Source organism: Theropithecus gelada, chromosome 20 (genome assembly GCF_003255815.1).
Source record: "Theropithecus gelada isolate Dixy chromosome 20, Tgel_1.0, whole genome shotgun sequence".
NCBI classification, from domain to species: domain Eukaryota; kingdom Metazoa; phylum Chordata; class Mammalia; order Primates; family Cercopithecidae; genus Theropithecus; species Theropithecus gelada.
This window is the reverse complement of record NC_037688.1, coordinates 22,915,069-22,930,111: the sequence shown is the minus strand read 5'-3', so window position 1 is coordinate 22,930,111 and position 15,043 is coordinate 22,915,069. Positions and strand designations below refer to the sequence as shown.

The 15,043-nt window shown below is 48.0% G+C and overlaps 1 protein-coding gene across 3 annotated transcripts in view; it reads left to right on the top strand.

Annotated features, from left to right (window-relative positions):
• Positions 1-1,879: 1,879 nt before the first annotated feature.
• Positions 1,880-15,043, top strand: part of CDH11 (cadherin 11) — a 174,940-nt gene continuing 161,776 nt past the window's right edge. For all 3 annotated transcript variants that reach the window (XM_025370023.1, XM_025370020.1, XM_025370021.1), the window contains exon 1: positions 1,880-2,500. The gene's annotated coding sequence lies outside the window, so the exon portion shown is untranslated. The remainder of the gene's footprint in view (positions 2,501-15,043) is intronic.

The window sequence follows — 15,043 nt, the reverse complement described above, 5'->3', positions numbered from 1 at the left end:
TTGACCGTGGCTTCACACTCCCTCTAGGACCACGTGGAAAGGTTGAGAAAATCCAGGCAATAGTTTGTAGCCAAACAAGAGCAAAACTCGAGTATCTCTGAGGGAAAGCCGGACCCCTTTTCCCTCCTCTCCTGTGTAAGTAACTTCATTTATAAGCTGAAATGGCGCCACCAGAGCATCCCATTACCATCATCATGCCTCATTAGAGTGGGGACTTTCGGCGGTGACTTGGGAAGTACCCAAAGTTTTAGGGGTTACAGCAAAGGCCAACAAGGCAGACCGAGGAAGCCGGGTAGAGCTCTGAAAAGGTTCAGGGCCAGGGATCCACAGCGGGAGGAGGTAGTGGCAGGCACCAGGATTCGCTCACTGGCGCTCTACAGGAAAGCACTCGGCGTCAGTGGCCTCGCGCGTCCCTTGCGCAGAGAATGTGGTGCAAAGTTGGGGAGTTACTGGGGACCCAGGGGGCTATCACCTTGGACACCTATGGTAGGGGGAAGGCTGAGGAATGAGGGAACTGGGCAGCTGGAAACTTACAGCTCTTACCCCGCAGAGGAGGAACGAGCAGTTTAAAGGCCCCGTCCACACAGAGGGTGTCAGAGGCATCCTCTCCGCGCAGGACGCGAACTGGGGGCAGGCACGCAGCGCCACCCGGATCCTGGAGTCGCCAAGAAGAACGCGGGCGGGCGGGCCGAGGAGGGTAGATCCCGGGGCAGCCTCGCCGGCACCCGCCCCCGCGGGCGTCTCCCCAAGCCGCGTGGAAACCCGGGAGGCTGCGGGCGCTCGGGGACCCGCGGGCTGGTGACCAGGAGCTGGAGGGCGGGGTTCGGCCGTCCCCGCCTTCGCCCCGCATTGGGGTTCCTTCCCCATGCGCTCAGGATCCCAAGCTTTCTCTTCCGTTTTCGGCCTCTTTTTCCGTTAACTCCTGGGCCGTCTCCTCCCTTCTAGCCCTTTCCAACTGCTTGGCTGTGGCGCCCAGCTTTGCCTCCGCAGCCTCCTTCCCTGTCTTTTTCGCGGGTCCATCTCTTCTTCTTCTCCTTTCCCAACCACATCCCCGTCCCCCCAGGTTGTTCCTTTTTAGCCTTCACCCACTGGCGTCTCCACCTTCCTCCGCCTCCTCTCTTGCCTCCTCCTCCCACCCTGCAAACTTGTTCAAGCCAGGGGTCCCCACACAGACACGGTTGTTTCCTGCTGGGTGTGCGGGTCCCCACGCCTTCCCGGTACCACGAGCGCCCCGCCCAGTCCCTGTCGTGATTCTTAAGCCCTGACCCTGCCAGCCCTTTCTCCCGGCGACTCGGGGAGGGAGGGCAGGAAGCAGGCCCGGGGCTCCCTCCTGGTAGCGAGTCCTCAGTGAGGGGAACACGGGAGGAAGGAGCCAGGACTCCGGCGCTGCGCCCCATTAGGCCCTCCCTCCCGCAGAAACGCTCACTCCACCGGGCCCTGGCGGGTCTGCAGAGAGGGGGTGGCAACAAGTGACACTACCGGCGGGGGCCACTGATACCTGGCTGGGGTAGGGGACAAGGTACCCTTCGAAAGGGTGGAGCGAGGCCGACCCCCGCGAAGCGCTCCCCGCGCACCCCTCTCTGAGGCGTTGCGTGGGGGGCACTGAAGGAGAGGAGAACTGAGAGAGAACGCAGACTGGGCTCTTCCCAAGTCCTAAGTCTCCTTCCCCGCCCGACTTCACCACCAAAGCCACCAGAAGAGTTTGCAAGGGATGGGAGATTGAGGGGGCTGGGGGCTGGGGGCTGAGCTGGAGCCGCCAACGTTGAGGGATTTTTGGAAGGTGGGGTGGTGGAGTGAGAAAGAATAGAACACGCTCCCGAATTCCCGATTGCTTCCCTCACTTGGACGATACCTTCCCCCAACCACCATCCCGGCCCGCCAGGCAAGAGCCTAGCCTGGCCAGCTGGAGCGGATTTGGGGGAAGGAGGAAAATGGGGGCTCCCAACCCCTCTCCAGCTTCCCTCCGCCGCCCTCCCTGATTGGCTGTGCGTCCCTGGAGCCCAACTTCAGTCGCTCCAGACTCCATCTGAGCCCTGAGGGAGTCGGAGCACCGCGCCTCGGGGCGGGAGGGGCGGCCACGAATCCAGGGGTTGGCATCTGTGGGCCCCTGGGGGGAGGGGCGCGGACGGGGTCGGCCCCCGCAGCCTCTGCGAGGCCCATCTCGCTGCGTCTCGCAGCCTCTGCTTCTCTCAGCCCCCGCCCTTTCCTTCCCTCCCAGCGGCAGCCTCCCTCCTCCCGCCCCCCCCCACCCCCCGCCCGCCCGCCCGCCACCTCCCCCCGGTTTCTCATTCCTGCCACTAGCGCGCTCGGCGGCTCATTCCGCGGCCGCCGCCAGCAGAGGGGAGCGTCGCGGGCCGAGGAGCAGATGCCGCGGGGGCCGCTCGCAGCCGCCGCTGACTTGTGAATGGGACCGGGACTGGGGCCGGGGCTAACACCGCAGCGCTTGCCCTGCGCCAGGGACGGGCGGCCCGGAGGTTGCGTCCACCCGCTAGGGCCCCAGGTGAGGCGCGCCGCCAGTCCCTTCCTCTCGCCTGGTTGGGGCTTCTTGGAGTGGGGGGCAGGATTTTCTCAGGAAGAGAATGTCTTGGCGGGGCGGGGTGGTGGGGGAGACGGTGGTATCCGAGTCGAAAAGGTTTCACTGATGCAAAGCAAAAGGGAGGGAGAGATTTGTTTAAAAATCAGAAAGGGAGAAGGGAGCCAGCTGTGGGCGCGGGCAATGCAGGGGACGGGGGCTCCAGATGTGCGCTCCACGACTGTCCCGGGCTCCGGCCTCCTCTGGGGTCTGCGCCGAGGCCGCGGCAGAGGGGGTTTGTACCTGGCTGGGGCAAGAAGCTGCAGAGCAGAGCTCCGGACACGCCGACTGCCCCCGGTCATGTCTCTGGGGAAAGTCGCCCACGGCGCGGTGCCCGTCAGCCCTGCGCCGCTTCCCCAAAGCGGCGACATGACCGCGCTCTGCGGGGTTCTTACTCCATCCTCCCGGATCCCTGCCTCAAGGTCCCCGGGACTCAGTCCCTCCAGTAGAGACTGCCGGGGAAGCCCGGGAAAACGGAAGGACCCTAGCTCCGGAAGGCGATTGCCCACACTTTAATAGCGTGGGTTTGGGGCCGCCGACTGCGATTCTGGGGTAGGCAGCTGCCGTGCGCTACAGCCCTCCAGCCCGAGTCTCTGTGGAAGCTCCGGCGCCCGTTTGTAAGCTCCCACCAGCTCAGGGGTAGGTCCAGGAGCGGCCCAGACTCGGGTTCGCCTCTGGCTTGGGATTGGCGAAAGCTGCCGGGGTCAACGTTAACTTTGAGAACCAAACCTTCCCGAAACCTGCGCCGCCTCTCGGAGCGCGCCAAGCCTCTCCAGCTCCCGGCACGCACGGCCTCCCTCCCTGCGCTCTGCCCCCGGAACGCTAGCCGGGAGGTGGGAAGCACTGAGAAGCCGGCCGGATGGGGAGGGCGGCAAGGAGAGCTCCCTTCTCCGCACCCGCCACCCCCGCCCCCCACCAACACGGAGGAACTGTAGGAGGGCCCGCCTCACGCTGTGAAGCGGAGTCCCCAGAGAAAGTGGGGTCGGGGGAGGCTTGCGGGTCCGGCCTCCTTGTCCGTTTTTTGCCGAGGGCCTACTTTCGCAGGGGGCTCCCCGCGCCTGCCTCTCCCGGGTGAAAGGTTTTCTAGGTGCTAGGAGATGCCCTGTTGCTTTTGCTGATAATGCAGTAGGAATTTCATGGGCCATCACACTGCTATTAAGAAATTGCATCTTTTAATTATTTAATACCATCCCTGCATGACGACCGGTCATCCCTAAGGGATGGGAGTGGGGGATTGTTCTTGAAACCCTGCTGTATGAGGGTATAGATTTCACTAAAGTCTTCGCTTCGTCTCCCCCCAAAAAATCTTGCTACGATCGCTCTGAAATCTTTTATTATTTTCTTCTTCTAATCATGGCTTTCGGTTTAATATGAGGCAGTAAGTTTTCGTTTTAATCACAGGGAAGCTACCATAATTAATCTGGCGAGAGGACGGATCAATTTCCTTATCACTTGGGCTTGCAGCAGACATCGATGGTTTTGCGGGGTGTCTGGATTTCCTGGGGATGGGGATGCAGATGTGTTCTCAGGAGCGAGGATCCTTTAGCATCGCATCAGCACATTTGCCAGGCTGGGCTCTGAGCGCTAGAGCCTAATATGTTGGCAGAGGAGAAGAGAAGGGACTGACCTTCTTTTTGTTAATCCTGGAATTGTTTTTCCTACAAATACGTAGGTGCAGACACCAGAGCAGAAATATTAACTGCCCAACCCTAGCTTCAGGGAGCCTAGTCTTCTTCCAATAGGACAAAGGAAAAAAAGTTACAAAACAAGGGACAGAGTTGTGGCCAATACGAGAGGCACTCTGAGGCTCCAGCCACTAAAGTTCCTTAAATGCAATCTCTGATTTCAAGTTTTGCAGTTGGCCAGTGGGCTCTGGAATTCGAACCTGTATGTAAAACTGAAATCCAGCCTAGTACAAAAGGAATGTGAGTGCTTTTCAGTAGAGACCAGGGAAAGGCATCTTTGCTTGAGTAAGAATTATCTTTACATCTTACTTTTGAGACACTGTAAATTAAGACATTAAAATGTCTTGCAGGCATGCACTATTATTAATAAAAATTATTACTATCATTTTAGTTGTTACTTCAGAGTCTGCATAAACTGGGCATTTTATGATGTTGTTTGAAAGAACAAACCACCTTCCTCAGCCCAGGGAAAGGGGGAATGAAGGCAAGCCTTGGACGGATTGAGACTGGATAATCTGGCGAGGCCCAGACATGTAGATTTATTCAAATGGCTGCTTATTGCTTCCTAGGAAAATAAGCTTTTAAAATAGTTCTCACTGAAGCAGTGGACCATCTTGATAGCACTTCAGAACTTTCATTACGTTCAGCGTTCTTATCAGAACACCAGACAGCAAAATTACTAGAAACCTAAATTCTATTTTCAATTAAGATGCAATCTTTTGTTAATTTGAAAATAAAAAAAAATAGTTACGGTGCAATTTTTTTATGTCTTAGAACTCATGTTTCCTCTGTAGAGTGGTGGTTGTGGATGTGCATGTTTGGGTATTTGTGGGAGGAGGGGGCAGGGGACAGACTTGGAGAGCCACGCCGTGATTTGGGGGAATAAGGATCAATTTCATGCTCTTTTAATGCAGTTGTCTTCATAATTCATGGTTTTTCTTCCCCTTTGAATAGAATTACATGGCTGCTTTGTAAAGATTCTGGTGTGGGGACCCTCGTATGGGAAACGCCATGACATTGACCTCGTGGTCTGATTTACAATGCCAGTACCGCGCTCCCAGGAGCATAGCGTGTCCTGGAACCTTGCCTGTGAATTCCTGTGACTTATGAAGTGGTAACTTATGAAGTTGGTAAACGTTGATCTGTTATATTCAGATCTGTTTTTCAGAACCATCTAAACAAGATCTTCGAATCTGATTTTAGTCTTCCTTCATTCTTAATACATTTATGTGGGTAGATGTTCGAGAAACATAACAATTTCATTGGAATTTACTGTCAATATTGATATTTTCACTTTGATCACAGGCATACTTAATCATTCAATAATAATAAAACAGTGGAATATAGAAAGTTTGAAAGCAGGTATCAAACTTTTTTTCTTGAATTGTCAAATTTGAAGAATGACTGTGAACTTCCAAGTTTTTTTCCTAGAAAATTTGAGCACTGTGTAAATTCACTAGTCCATGATTTAAGGGACTGAAATGTGTTTGGGATGATTTTCTCCCTTATGGAATTGGCTGCTGTTTCATAAAAAGTTACCTAATTTGTCAAGAATCCCTATTCTGCACTTACCAAGAATTGTGAGTTTTCAGCCTTTTTAATTTAAAGTTATTAACTCTGAAATATATAAAAATAGTTGGTCTATATGAATTTGTGATTTAATTGATTAGGGGAAAAACATCAACAGGTCTGCTAAAGAAAAAGAAAAAGAAAGCTGGAGAAAATTGGACACATCCTGGTGCACCAGTAGGAGTTAAGAATGAGCTGTTCCATCAGGATTCCTGTGATAGCCATCCGCAGCCTCCCCTATGAGCAGGAAGGACTAAAGAAAACACTCGAGGAGCATAATTAGACATGTTTCTGCTATAATTTTACCCTGACATTGAGAGCCTTGTACATCTCTGGAAATGGACTCCTTCGCGGAAGATTGCACTTCTGGCCACTAGAGGGCAATGGCACCCTTCTCCAACTTTCTGCATGGAGCCCATCTGCTTTTGAGGGCATCATGAAAAGCGGTTTTGTTACTTACCAGCCTTGTCTGGCCCTCTCAGGAGAGACCGAATTCAATCTAGCTGTGGTTCAAGCTACTGCTCGAGCAGTTTGTCAGGATTAGCATCTTTCTAGTGGGTGGATCCTGTTACCTTCAGCCTCTACTTCCCACTTTGGAGTTTACTAGAAAGTTGGGAAATCTTGTAACTTGACATTGAGCAGCAGCCAGGGTGGGGGCTGGGCTGCAGGATAAACAAGGTCAGTTCTCACTGAGACAGTGATCTGGGAGGATTTTCTGGATTTTTTTCTGGCAAAAAGAGCATCATTTCTGACTCCAAGTGGAAGGGGATGGATAAAGAAGAAAAATATCAGTGAGACTACTGTGACACCATTGCCCGTTCTCACATGAGGTTTTGACGATGTCTGCAAGACACTTCTCATTTGCAAAAAGGAATAGCAGTTTGATCTTCGGTAAACACTTAGGGGCATGGAGTTTTAATATAGCAGTAAATGTTTTCCTATTTCCTTTAAACCATTCTTGATACTGCTGTGAAAACCTAACTTTAGCAGAGAGTAAAATTTAATTCAAGATTGTTCCTCGTGCACTGGAGTATAATCATTTGATTTTTTTTTTCTCCTCAGTGATATGGAAATTATGACTTATGATTAAATTGTGTATTTCAGGCTACACAGATTTATATTTGCTCCTGTTTGATGTGTCATGAAAGTTCAGGAGGAGGAGAATGCAAAAAGAAACTAATGCTATATTATGATTAAGAGGAAAACTCTATTAAAAAAATAAGTACTGTTTTAAGTGGATACTTAATTGTGTTTTTTGTCTTAAGTGAGTACAGTTTGCCTCCCTGGTGATTCAGCAGTGGAGTTCTTTGCAGCTCTGAGCTGTGTTGGAATGCATAGACAGTTGATGAAGAAGGAATCAATGCAAATGGATTATGGGAGGGAGTATTACATAACTCAGTGGAAAGTAAGACAAAGTGTTTTGTAAACCGATGTTCACTTATCACTGGACAGTTTATTTAACTTAAAAAAGGACAATTTTAAATTCTAAGCTCTTGTGAATAATGCACATTGTTAGAACTGGAGGCAAAATTTCATTGTTGTTTGGTTTAATTAGTCATGGGACAGTTGCAGAGTTCAGGGATTCTGACTGAGACAAAGCATTTCTCTCACTGTCTGTGTGGTCGAGGTTTCTGCTCAGTCAGAAAATCTGGTACATCAGGAAATTAGGTGAGAGGAATGTGAGAGAGAAGAGAGGGAAAGGAGGAAGAAACTCAAAAGTATGAGGGAGACTAATGATGCTATTTCTCATGGAGGCCAATTTCTCCTCTCTCTCTCTCTTTCTCTCTCTCTCTCTCTCTCTCTCCCCCGCCCCTCATTTAAGCCACTTGAAGAGCTGAATCTAGGAAACTGATATAAACAGCTTTAAGGACTGCAGTAAACAGTAGCCAAGGTCTTATTTTATGTTTTCTAGCACCAAGTGTCCCTCAAACAGTATTTGTGAATGAGCAGGGGTTTCGTCTCAAAATGTCCTGGTTGCTGCAGGTGAAATAAAGCCTTCGATTCCTAAACTCCACACCCTTTATTTGCCAGAAATCCTCCTGACATGGTCTTCTGCACTGAAATGATTTTCACAAATCAAAGTTAGCTCTTCACATTCAGCTCTCTTGAAGAAAATGGCCTGGAGCCCGGCTTTGTCCTCACTGTGATGATCACCTCACATGGCAACCAGCATGGTAGGGGAGGCTCCTCCCTGATCTTAGTTTAAGACACGTAGAGATCTCATTTCAGTCTCCATTAGGCTCCATCAGTGAGAGCAAACAGTGAGAATTTAGGGTAGAGCCCCTGCTATCAATGCATCTTTGTTATTCTCAAAAAGAGCAAGGGTGGAGGAAGCGAGGATAAGCATAGTAGCTCAAATTGCTGCATACCTACCCTGCCTTGGAACTCTGGAATGTTTTACCCATAAACTCATTCTGGAAAGTTCAGTTTTCATCATGCTAGAGGCTTGGACCGGTTATTCAATCTTGGAAGCAATAGTGCGCAGCAGCAGGGCCAGGATGAGGGTGAAGAGAGTGAGGTCAAGTAAGTGCATGGCTGGATTCTGTCTTGATTGAAAATTTTGACTTTTGCTCATCATAGATTTTTTTCCCACTAATCTTCATTATTTATTTACATTTTTAGAGACAGAGTCTCGCTCTGGAGTGCGGTGTTATGATTGCAGCTCATGGCTGGTCGCAAACTCCTGGCTTCAAGCAATCTTCCTGCCTTGGCCTCCCAAAGTGCTGGGATTACAGGTGTAAGCCACTGTACCCGGCTAACTAATCTTGAATTTTAAAATACTGCATTAAAGTATTACTTATGTTGATTACTGAGGTTTTTTGGTGTAGTCTTATATTTTGTGAGGGAGGAGTTTTGCCTCCATTACTTACAAAGTATGTGACCGAGAATAAGCTAGATTAGCTCCCCAAGACTTAGGTGTCTTCACGGTAACGATAGACTTAGTAATAATATCTACATCCTAAGATTCTTGTAAAGATAAAATGAGAGTTTAGTACCAGGCCTAGCTCACAATGAGCCTTCAGTATGTCCTGGGGTTGCTTGCCCTGTCTGAAACAGACTTGGGATTCAGTTTTACAGACTAATGAGAACAGGTAGCAGTTGTTTCTTATCATTATAAGGCCAGAAATCTTGCATGGAACATTTGTTTTAGATTGAGGCCTCTCCCAATTAGCAATGAATTGTTTCTTAGTGCCTGCCTTTTTTGAATGATTTCGTAAATTTAAGTGATCCATCCCTCTTCCACTTAAAAGAGTCAAGAGGCAGTCGGGATTTGTGATTTGAGAGCTAATTACTGCTTTTGAACACTGCCTGCCTCCTTCCTACCTTTGCATTTTTTCCCTCAGTTCATTTTGCATATGGGTTGCTGTGGTAAGTTACCCTGCAGTAATACCTTACTGGGAAAGTTTGCTAAGCACGCCATATTGAGATATTCATCACAGGTTTGCTTTCATTTAAAAGGGGCTCATTACTATTCCAGACGAGCTCAAAAGATAATTAGTCTCTTGATAAATCGTCTCCATTTCAAGAGTATTCCTGTTTGTTTTTCAGGTAAATGTATTTTGGGATTGTAAGGGTTTTGAGCAGTGACAGTTTTAACTCATAAATAGACGGTGGCTGAAAAAGTCCTGGTCCTGCCTTGTGGGTTTCTGTCTTTTGCAGGCCCAGGCAAAAGCACAGTGATTTGGAATCATGCTAAAAACAACGGAGTCCTCACCCTCTCTCAGCCCTGATTGGTTTTCCAACTGTTTCTCACCCAAGATCACAGCCAGGCTGGGCTTTCCAAGGCTCCGGGACCTTCCAGGTTGTCCTGCCGTTTCCCATCTGCGGCTCGCCGGTGTCATCTGTTCTTGCCCCAGGCTGGCATTCCCTTCTGCCTGCACCTTGCAATGAAAGGGAATATCTGTCTGTATTTGCCCGGGAAAAGGAAGGAGAGAGAGACAACTTTGTGAGATCCTACTGTGTGCTGGGCGCTCTACCAGGTACCTCATTTATTCTGTACAACCACCCTGAGAGGAAGGTACTCTCATCTCCATTTACAAATAGGAAAATGATTCTCAGAGGGAATTTAAGACACTTGTCTAAGCTCATGAGTCTGGGGAGAAGGAAAGCTGGCTTCCCAAACCTGCTGTGACTCTAAATGCTCAGGAGTTTTCCACTATGTTTGGTGCATATCTCAAGCCTGGGCCTCCTTCACTCTCTGGAGAAGGACACAAGAGCTGATCTGACTGCTCAACGCTCAGCTCCTACAAAATCTCAAATTTTACCCATAATGGGAACTTCTGAGATCCTCTGATCCAACTCCCTTATCAGCAGGTTTTTTGTTTTCCCAATAATCCTACAGCTTCTTAAATGTCCTGATGACTGCCTGCTAACTACCTCTCAGGGAACCCAGGAGTGAACAGGTGATTCATTAACTCTAGTCATTAAAAGCACTCCATTTTAATGAAGAAGGAGCTGAAATAACTTTTTTGGTAACTTTCTCTCAATAGTTATATTTTGACCCCCACTTCACTTTTTCCTTTTCCTGAAGGCTCTGCAATTATTTGGTACCTGGTATTGGATAATAGTTAAAACCCTGCATTTATTGAACACTTTGTTAGTTTCAGGCACTGTACTAAGAACATTCTATATAATATGAGATTTACTCACAATGCCCTCATGAGCTACTTAAGACTGTTGCCAGCATCTTATGGGGGGCGGCCAGAGGGGGTGCAGTGAAAATCACGTATTCTAGCATTCCACAGCTGGTAATTGACAAAGCTGGGAGTGTAACCCAAGCGTCAGATGCTGAAGCTTAGTCACCATATCAGGCTGCTCCCACCATTCAGAGTGTCAGCTAATCTGATGAGATACGGTTTCCAGACCTGTCACCATCCTCATCACTCCCATCTGCTTCCACTCCATGTTGTCATTGCCCGCTTTACCACATGGCATCTTAAATCAGGTTCCCTATAGCAGACAGTCTAACCACTTCGAACCACTGAATCCACTACTTTCTCTAAGGAGGGCTGAGGACTCCATTTTACCAAGTAGAATTCTCAGGAATCAGATGTATGAAGTCACTAACTGAATCATCAGCTATTCCAGTCAACCTTCATTTAGAGATGAGGGTTCAGGAACCCAGAGAGGAACCAGGACTTGCCCAGGATCCCACAGTAATTTAGAGTCTAATGGAACAGAACTGTGCTCTTGAGGCTCTTAACCCAATCTCTTTTTCTTCTTCTTCTTCTTCTTCTTTATTTTTGAGACGGAATCTTGCTCTGTTGCTCAGGCTGGAGTGCAATGGCAAGGTCACGGCTCACTGTGACCTCTGCCTCCCGGGTTCAAGCCACTCCTCTGCCTCAGATTCTGGAGTGGCTAAGACTAGGCACGTGCCACCACCCCGGCTGATTTTTGTATTTTTAGTAGAGATGGGGTTTCAGTATGTTGGTCAAGCTTGTCTCGAAATCCTGACCTTGTGATCCGCCCGCCTCGCTCTCCCAAAGTGCTGGGATTACAGGCAGGAGCCAGCGTGCCTGGCCAAAAGTCATTGTTTAATTGATTATTTAAATAGTTGTACCTGTGGTCTGATTTCTTTGTAAACATATCATTAGCTCATTTGTTTATGTAAAGCTGCACCCTCTGATGTCCGTGGGCAGTTAGGTTAAAAGTTTTACATGAATCTCTTATTTGGAAGTTCGTGGTCAGTCTAGTGTTATTTCATATGCTGTTTGATAATACGTTGCAAAATGCAACACTTGGCCCTGGCCTTAAGTTCTGTCCTACTTTATAGTCACCTGCTATTACTAACTCCCTTCCAAGGTTCTGTAAAGAACAGAGTAAGAATGATGTCCTTACCTTGCCACTGCCAAGCCTATAGAGGACACTTTGGCAGGGTTTGGTTTGAAATTCATTTTAAACCCATTTCTTTGTCATTAAAGTAATGAAAGGTCCTGGGTTGGGCACACAGAAGTGGTCAAATCACAAGGGCTTCCCTTCAGAGAGCTGACAATATTAACAGCACAGAGAATACTAGGGTTGTTGAATAAAACTCAAGGCTTCATACTGTAAGGACCCCAAAGGAAGCATTAAATTGGGCCACAGGAAGGACAAGTCACATCCAGTTTGGTGATCAAGGGTGGTTTGTGGAAGAAATAACAGAATTCTACTCCTACATGATAGGGAGAGACTACAGAGGCCACCTAGACCAACAAACTCTGCCATCAGGTCCTTGAATCATTGCTACCGTGTCCTGGTGGTAGTTGTAGCATTGCTAGTGATATGGAACTCATTACCCACTTACGCAAACCACTGAGACATTGGGAACCTTCACTCTTGGAAATGCTTCCTTCAGTTGAGGCAAACTGTCTCCCCAAAGGTTATGTTCTTGGATGTAGCCTATGATGCTATGCAGGATAGATGTAATTCTTGATGTAATTCTTCCTCCACATTGCAATTAATCTTTTCTTTTTTTTTTTTTTTTGAGATGGAGTCTCCCTCTGTCGCCCAGGCTGGAGTGCAGTGGTGCGATCTTGGCTCATTGCAACCTCCACCTCCCGGGTTCAAGCGATTCTCCTGCCTTGGCCTCCTGAGTAGCTGGGATTACAGGAGTATGCCACCACACCCGGCTAATTTTTGTATTTTTAGTAGAGAGGGCGTTTCACCATGTTGGTCAGGCTGGTCTCGAACCCCTGACCTCATGATCCACCCGTCTTGGCCTCCCAAAGTGCTGGGATTACAGGCATGGGCCACAGCGCCCTGCTGCAATTATTCATTTTTTAAGTTGTCTTCCAGGATGCCCTCTCCCCAGTCTTAAAATCTCCAGATTGAACTCCCCATTTTTTTTTTTTTTTGTCTCTAGATTTTCTCAGAGGAAAGTACTGAAGCCAGAAATCTAGGCAGCTAGACTCTAGATTATCAACTCCCTTCTACACACTTCTTTTATTGCAGCCTGAGGCTACATTATATTAGCTTTTATTGCCAGCCACATCACCCAGAGGACTTATGCTCCACAGTTTATTTGTTTATTTGTTTTTCCTTACGTGCTGCTGTTAAGCTGCATTTCCCCACCTGTCCCTGTGCACATAAGACATGATAAGTCACCTTCAGTGGTGTTAGCACAGGCTCTGGAGTCAGGCTTCCCTGCTTCCAGGCGTGACCATGCCACTAACCAGCTGTGCAAGTCTCTATCTGCTTCTCAATTTCCCCATCGCACTGGGGTTAATGTCAGTATCTGCCTTCTAAAGCAGCTCTGTTATTAGATGATATTAATCTATAAAACTGTTTAAAACAGCTCATGGAATGGAGTTGCTGTTATTCTTATTGCTGTTACCTTTCCTATTGCTGAGTTTGGTCCATTGATCAGGTCTACTGAAATATTTTAAAATTTAAATCTTTACTCTGTTATTCAGCATATCTGTCATCCCTCCTAGTCTCATGCTATGGGTTGGTTTCTTCAGTCCCAGCCTTGCCTTGTAGAAACAGAACAAAGCAATGGCAATGAAAATACCCTGATGCGAGTAGGGACAGTGTCTTGTTAAACTATATGAGATATATGTATATAAACATATATATACACACACACACACACACACACACACACACATACACTCTTTCCATTTGAGTGATTCAAAACCATGGAAGACAACATTCCATGCATCACTCATTCCATTTAGCACATGCTTGTCATTTTGTTTGCTTGTTCAATTGTTTGACTGCGTGGCCTCAAAACCACCTTCCTATGTTTAGGAAATAAACCCGATAAAAGTCTTTATAGGAGGAAGAGAGTTCCTTCTACTCCAGAGGGCTAAAGGGTCATAGAGTTGATTCCCTAACTTTCCTGGAAGCTAGAATGCCAACTCAGCACCAGATCCCCTGTGTTTTAAATTTGGATTCAGTATCTTACACACACACACACACACACCATTGGCCATGGAGAACTCATTCTGGTCAGTGTAGCAGTGACTGTACAGCATCTGATTTCCAGGGGCCACAGAGGTGGTAAAATAACCCATATCCACCCGTGTCCAGCGGGGACAACCGTGGTGCCTTCACTCTTCTCGTTCTATGGCAGAGTCTGGCCTGTGGTTCTAACTGCCCAGCCTTCCTAGGTACCTGGGAGTTTTCTGAGCCTCTTTCTCCAGTTTTCCTGTAAAGACTGTGCTGCCCAAAGTCTATTTTTGTTGCTTTCAACTAAGAAACCCAGAAGTTTTCATTTCCCCACATATCCTTGCGGGACTGTTATGAGGAACAATATCTGCTGCATTATTGAATGAGATATCTGGCTTTTGAGTTCTTCTCAAAAGCTGAATAGAATGTTGAGAGTCAGATAAGGTGTAAGGTTGGAGCAGAAGGAGCTTTTAGTAAACATTGAATACGCTGGGTGCAATGATTCATGCCTATAATCTCAACATTTTGGGAGGCTGAGACAGGCAGATTGCTTGAGCCCAGGAGTTCGAGACCAGCTTGGGCAATACGATGAAACCTCATCTCTACAAAAAATACCAAAATTAGCTGGTAACGGCAGCATGTGCCTGTTGTTCCCAGCTACTCGGGAGGTATTGCTTGAACCGGAGAGGTTGAGGCTGCAGTGAGCTGGGATTGTGCCACTGCACTCCAGCTTGGGTGTCAGATCCAGACCCTGTCTTAAACAAACAAACAAACATTGAATAGTCCAATTTGCATTGAGCAAGTATTGGGCAGGTGTCAGGACCTGGGCAGAAGCCCTGTAATATAGCTCAGTGGATGAGGTAGCATTCCAAGGACAGCTATGGCCGACAGCATAATAGCTTGGCATGTGGATGGCAAATAGTCTCTTGCAAGGGACACATCCAGTTCTGTGGGAAAGTTTTCCATGGATTCTAGCCAGGGAGCCAATACAAAAATCTCAGAAGCTGGAATACATAGGAATTCTAGGCATTGATGGGTGCATGAAAGGGGATTCCCCCATAAGAATGGACAAGTGGCCTGAAGTCACATCTTAGCTTCTGGAGGGGACAGTCTGCATGCCTTCTTAACTGTATAGCCTCTGTGTTGGCCCAAGTGTTGGGTAAACAGTGGAAGTTGTCCGTGCATACAGTTGGGCGAGTTTGGGCAGCAAGGACACACGGGTAAAAGCTTTCTCTGGAGTTAGTCTCATACCATCCCACAACAACTTCTCTAATACACCTTTGAGAGGAATCTGCTTCACTCTTTCAGGGAGTGAAGTCTGCAGGGGAAGCCCAAGGTCTCAAAGCCT